The sequence below is a fragment of the Garra rufa genome, unplaced genomic scaffold (assembly GCF_049309525.1).
Source record: "Garra rufa unplaced genomic scaffold, GarRuf1.0 hap1_unplaced_003, whole genome shotgun sequence".
Taxonomy (NCBI): domain Eukaryota; kingdom Metazoa; phylum Chordata; class Actinopteri; order Cypriniformes; family Cyprinidae; genus Garra; species Garra rufa.
This window is the reverse complement of record NW_027394278.1, coordinates 1,488,785-1,495,455: the sequence shown is the minus strand read 5'-3', so window position 1 is coordinate 1,495,455 and position 6,671 is coordinate 1,488,785.

Here is a 6,671-nt window from a genome sequence, read left to right as displayed (position 1 = left end):
TCTACCAATGCTAGGTTTAGGCGACGTCTTGGTCCGAGGTTAGATTTAGTTACTGGGTCAACCAATGCTAGGTTTAGGCGAAGTGTTGGTTCGGGCCTAGATTTAGTTTCTGGGTCTACCAATGCTAGGTTTAAGCGACGTCTTGGTCCGAGGTCAGATTTAGTTGCTGGGTCTACCAATGCTAGGTTTAGGCGAAGTGTTGGTTCGTGGCTAGGCGACGTCTTGGTTCCAGGCTAGATTTAGTTCCTGGGTCTACCAATGCTAGGTTTAGGCGACGTCTTGGTCCGAGGCTAGATTTAGTTCCTTGGTCTACCAATGCTAGGTTTAGGCGAAGTGTTGGTTCGGGCCTAGATTTAGTTTCTGGGTCTACCAATACTAGGTTTAAGCGACGTCTTGGTCCGAGGTCAGATTTAGTTGCTGGGTCTACCAATGCTAGGTTTAGGCGAAGTGTTGGTTCGTGGCTAGGCGACGTCTTGGTTCCAGGCTAGATTTAGTTCCTGGGTCTACCAATGCTAGGTTTAGGCGACGTCCTGGTCCGACGCTAGATTTAGTTCCTTGGTCTACCAATGCTAGGTTTAGGCGAAGTGTTGGTTCGGGCCTAGATTTAGTTTCTGGGTCTACCAATGCTAGGTTTAAGCGACGTCTTGGTCCGAGGTCAGATTTAGTTGCTGGGTCTACCAATGCTAGGTTTAGGCGAAGTGTTGGTTCGTGGCTAGGCGACGTCTTGGTTCCAGGCTAGATTTAGTTCCTTGTTCTACCAATGCTAGGTTTAGGCGAAGTGTTGGTTCGTGGCTAGATTTAGTTCCTGGGTCTACCAATGCTAGGTTTAGTGTCTGAAATCCTGGTTTGTCGACATTCTTGAATAGGATGAAATCTTTTGTATCTAAATGCTAAATGAAATTATTTACAGTGAACCAGGAGGCGATAGACCTGTCTGGGCCACACGCCCCCCCAAAAAGCCTGTCTGGGCTTAGGTTCACCTCCCCCTCCCACATCTCCTCCCCGCACAAACAGGAAGGAGACATCGGAGGGAGCGAATTTCAAATCGCATTCAAAAAACAAGCCCCTATAGAGGATTCTGTGCGTAAAATCTGGTATGTCAAGTCCGATGGCTCTGGCGAAGGTTAGGTTAGAAAAATTACAACAGCTCCCCCCAACCTAGCACCCGTCTAGGAAAGTTTGAAGTAGGGAGACTGAGGATAGTGCACGGGCCGACGCATGTCTGACTATACCAAGGAAGCCTTTATCTATCTCCCATTCCAGGAGAATAGCCTTAGTAGGCATGGGGCTAAGAATGTGGAAGACCAGGAATTCGGTTTCGGTTAGATTTAGTGCGAAGGTTGGTTCGAAGTTCGATCTGAACATCAATCGGCTCTGGGAACGCAAAGTTTTTGACTAAACTTACTCCAGACCAGCGAATCAGGCAGTAACCCGAAAGTCACTGCCCGATAATCCTGATCGGGCATTGCATTCCGTCAGCGAGTGCTGTTTAAGGTTTCAAAATTGACTGCGACCAGCCTTTGCTCAAATTGTGGTCAAGTTAACGTCAGGTAACTCTTAGCTTGTAGTTCCGTTGTGTTGGGAAGACTAGGGTTCAAGTCCATAGGGCTACGAACGGTAGGTTTAGGTTAAGTGTTGGCTCGGGCCTAGATTTAGTCCTTAGGTCTACCGACGGTAGGTTTAGGTTTAAGTGTTGGTTCGGGGCTAGATTTAGTCCTTAGGTCTACCAACGGTAGGTTTAGGTTGAGTGTTGGTTTGAGTGGTGATAGATCAAGTAGAAGATGTGTATAATATTTCTTCAAAGAGGCAACTCTTGCCATACTTTCTCTACTCCCTCAAAGTATGGTTACGAGAGGGAAATGTTTAAGACACTTCATCAGTAGTGGACCTCAGATTCATCGGGTGTTTCGGCACTTTAAACACTAGACACCCTCCTCTGAGGCGGCCCGCCTTGGTTGATCATTTCCAGGCGAGTGTCTCATAGCCAATTGCTAATCGAGTTTGGTCAGGCCCACAATCGTGTAGTTGGGGCCTGGTTTGAGTTTTGAACGAATTTGTCCTTTAAAACGAGTTTTAAAAACATTAAATGCTATTACTTGCATTGAACAATAAAGCAGTACCAGTGTAGGTTGAAGTAAATTAGAAAGAGCAATGTAAAAGTCAAAGTTAGATGTCTAATAACAGAAATAAGGACTGAAATGCCGCCCTAAATGGCCTAAAACAACCACGTAAGGTCAAAGGTCAATCTGTAATTTGAATGTTTAGATAGTGGAGTTAAAAGGTTATGTAGCCATTGAGATTATTTAGAGGCCTTAATATAATAACCGAGTCTAAAATAGCATAATTTAGGACTGAATTTTCCACATAAGCGCCAAAAAAGGCAACGGACGGCGAAAGGTCGAAGGTCGTGACTGGCGGATGTCAAGCATCAAGCTTCTACCAGACCTCCCTCCTAAAAGTTATGGCAACGCAAACAGACATCACCCTCACACAAGGATAACCGCTGGATGCGATAACTTCTGAAGATGAATGGAAATTAATCCCTGGTTTTGTGTTTCGGCCTACCTGACTATACGACGGTGAGTAAAAAAATAATTTTGAGATGACTATCCTTTTGGAATCCTCCCGGTCCATAAAGTATATCTGCAAGTTTTCTTAAGTTTTTATGAAGCATAAGTAGCTTTTTTTAGCCTTTTTAAACCGATTTTTACAGCAGTAATTTGCATATGCAATTCAGCTCAGCCAATGTGTGTTTTTGGCCTGTTTTTTGGTGGAAAAAGGGTGTATTTTTGTTGCTGTGGCGCTTGTTTGCGGATCTATATCGTATAGATATTCTGTTTCTGGTGCCAGTCCATTACTGCTAGCATGCTAATGCTAATATTAATCAATTAACTCTTAAAAGAACACTAATAAGGCTAAAATACTGTAATTAATGAGCTTTAAATGTTAATCTAACTTGAGCTTAAATCCTCTCACATCCGCTTAGATCCCATCTTTCAGACAAGAGAATGGCTCAGGCTTTTATGTTAATTAAACCTAATAAAGTGCTATTAAGGTTAAGAAAACATATGGAATACACTGCAAGTAAGCTATAATTACGTTTCAAATTGACTGCAACCAGTTTTTGCTCCAGTTCTGGTTAAGTTACCGTCAGGTTACTCCTAGGTTGTGGTTACGTTATGGTTACGTTGCTTGAAGGTTATAGTTGGGTTATTCTTCAAATTTTTGGTTTTAATCTGCAGTTATGTTGTCTCTCGGTTATAATTGGGTTACCCTTGGGTTGTGGTATAAGTTGTGCCTTGATCGCAGTTAAGTTATTCTTCATTTGCGGGTAGAATACGTTTAGCTTGGAGCTGAATTACTGTGTTGGTTCGGGCCTAGATTTAGTTCCTGGGTCTACCAGTGCTAGGTTTAGGCGAAGTGTTGGTTCGGGCCTTGATTTATTTCCTGGGTCTACCAATGCTAGGTTTAGGCGACGTCTTGGTCCGAGGCTAGATTTAGTTCCTGGGTGTACCAATGCTAGGTTTAGGCGAAGTGTTGGTTCGAGGCTAGGCGACATCTTGGTTCCAGGCTAGATTTAGTTCCTTGGTCTACCAATACTAGGTTTAGGCAAAGTGTTGGTTCGGGCCTAGATTTAGTTCCTGGGTCTACCAATGCTAGGTTTAGGCGACGTCTTGGTCCGAGGTTAGATTTAGTTACTGGGTCAACCAATGCTAGGTTTAGGCGAAGTGTTGGTTCGGGCCTAGATTTAGTTTCTGGGTCTACCAATGCTAGGTTTAAGCGACGTCTTGGTCCGAGGTCAGATTTAGTTGCTGGGTCTACCAATGCTAGGTTTAGGCGAAGTGTTGGTTCGTGGCTAGGCGACGTCTTGGTTCCAGGCTAGATTTAGTTCCTGGGTCTACCAATGCTAGGTTTAGGCGACGTCTTGGTCCGAGGCTAGATTTAGTTCCTTGGTCTACCAATGCTAGGTTTAGGCGAAGTGTTGGTTCGGGCCTAGATTTAGTTTCTGGGTCTACCAATACTAGGTTTAAGCGACGTCTTGGTCCGAGGTCAGATTTAGTTGCTGGGTCTACCAATGCTAGGTTAGGGTTAGGGTTAGGTTAGGTTAGAAAAATTACAACAGCTCCCCCCAACCTAGCACCCGTCTAGGAAAGTTTGAAGTAGGGAGACTGAGGATAGTGCACGGGCCGACGCATGTCTGACTATACCAAGGAAGCCTTTATCTATCTCCCATTCCAGGAGAATAGCCTTAGTAGGCATGGGGCTAAGAATGTGGAAGACCAGGAATTCGGTTTCGGTTAGATTTAGTGCGAAGGTTGGTTCGAAGTTCGATCTGAACATCAATCGGCTCTGGGAACGCAAAGTTTTTGACTAAACTTACTCCAGACCAGCGAATCAGGCAGTAACCCGAAAGTCACTGCCCGATAATCCTGATCGGGCATTGCATTCCGTCAGCGAGTGCTGTTTAAGGTTTCAAAATTGACTGCGACCAGCCTTTGCTCAAATTGTGGTCAAGTTAACGTCAGGTAACTCTTAGCTTGTAGTTCCGTTGTGTTGGGAAGACTAGGGTTCAAGTCCATAGGGCTACGAACGGTAGGTTTAGGTTAAGTGTTGGCTCGGGCCTAGATTTAGTCCTTAGGTCTACCGACGGTAGGTTTAGGTTTAAGTGTTGGTTCGGGGCTAGATTTAGTCCTTAGGTCTACCAACGCCAACGGTAGGTTTAGGTTGAGTGTTGGTTTGAGTGGTGATAGATCAAGTAGAAGATGTGTATAATATTTCTTCAAAGAGGCAACTCTTGCCATACTTTCTCTACTCCCTCAAAGTATGGTTACGAGAGGGAAATGTTTAAGACACTTCATCAGTAGTGGACCTCAGATTCATCGGGTGTTTCGGCACTTTAAACACTAGACACCCTCCTCTGAGGCGGCCCGCCTTGGTTGATCATTTCCAGGCGAGTGTCTCATAGCCAATTGCTAATCGAGTTTGGTCAGGCCCACAATCGTGTAGTTGGGGCCTGGTTTGAGTTTTGAACGAATTTGTCCTTTAAAACGAGTTTTAAAAACATTAAATGCTATTACTTGCATTGAACAATAAAGCAGTACCAGTGTAGGTTGAAGTAAATTAGAAAGAGCAATGTAAAAGTCAAAGTTAGATGTCTAATAACAGAAATAAGGACTGAAATGCCGCCCTAAATGGCCTAAAACAACCACGTAAGGTCAAAGGTCAATCTGTAATTTGAATGTTTAGATAGTGGAGTTAAAAGGTTATGTAGCCATTGAGATTATTTAGAGGCCTTAATATAATAACCGAGTCTAAAATAGCATAATTTAGGACTGAATTTTCCACATAAGCGCCAAAAAAGGCAACGGACGGCGAAAGGTCGAAGGTCGTGACTGGCGGATGTCAAGCATCAAGCTTCTACCAGACCTCCCTCCTAAAAGTTATGGCAACGCAAACAGACATCACCCTCACACAAGGATAACCGCTGGATGCGATAACTTCTGAAGAGGAATGGAAATTAATCCCTGGTTTTGTGTTTCGGCCTACCTGACTATACGACGGTGAGTAAAAAAAATAATTTTGAGATGACTATCCTTTTGGAATCCTCCCGGTCCATAAAGTATATCTGCAAGTTTTCTTAAGTTTTTATGAAGCATAAGTAGCTTTTTTTAGCCTTTTTAAACCGATTTTTACAGCAGTAATTTGCATATGCAATTCAGCTCAGCCAATGTGTGTTTTTGGCCTGTTTTTTGGTGGAAAAAGGGTGTATTTTTGTTGCTGTGGCGCTTGTTTGCGGATCTATATCGTATAGATATTCTGTTTCTGGTGCCAGTCCATTACTGCTAGCATGCTAATGCTAATATTAATCAATTAACTCTTAAAAGAACACTAATAAGGCTAAAATACTGTAATTAATGAGCTTTAAATGTTAATCTAACTTGAGCTTAAATCCTCTCACATCCGCTTAGATCCCATCTTTCAGACAAGAGAATGGCTCAGGCTTTTATGTTAATTAAACCTAATAAAGTGCTATTAAGGTTAAGAAAACATATGGAATACACTGCAAGTAAGCTATAATTACGTTTCAAATTGACTGCAACCAGTTTTTGCTCCAGTTCTGGTTAAGTTACCGTCAGGTTACTCCTAGGTTGTGGTTACGTTATGGTTACGTTGCTTGAAGGTTATAGTTGGGTTATTCTTCAAATTTTTGGTTTTAATCTGCAGTTATGTTGTCTCTCGGTTATAATTGGGTTACCCTTGGGTTGTGGTATAAGTTGTGCCTTGATCGCAGTTAAGTTATTCTTCATTTGCGGGTAGAATACGTTTAGCTTGGAGCTGAATTACTGTGTTGGTTCGGGCCTAGATTTAGTTCCTGGGTCTACCAGTGCTAGGTTTAGGCGAAGTGTTGGTTCGGGCCTTGATTTATTTCCTGGGTCTACCAATGCTAGGTTTAGGCGACGTCTTGGTCCGAGGCTAGATTTAGTTCCTGGGTGTACCAATGCTAGGTTTAGGCGAAGTGTTGGTTCGAGGCTAGGCGACATCTTGGTTCCAGGCTAGATTTAGTTCCTTGGTCTACCAATACTAGGTTTAGGCAAAGTGTTGGTTCGGGCCTAGATTTAGTTCCTGGGTCTACCAATGCTAGGTTTAGGCGACGTCTTGGTCCGAGGTTA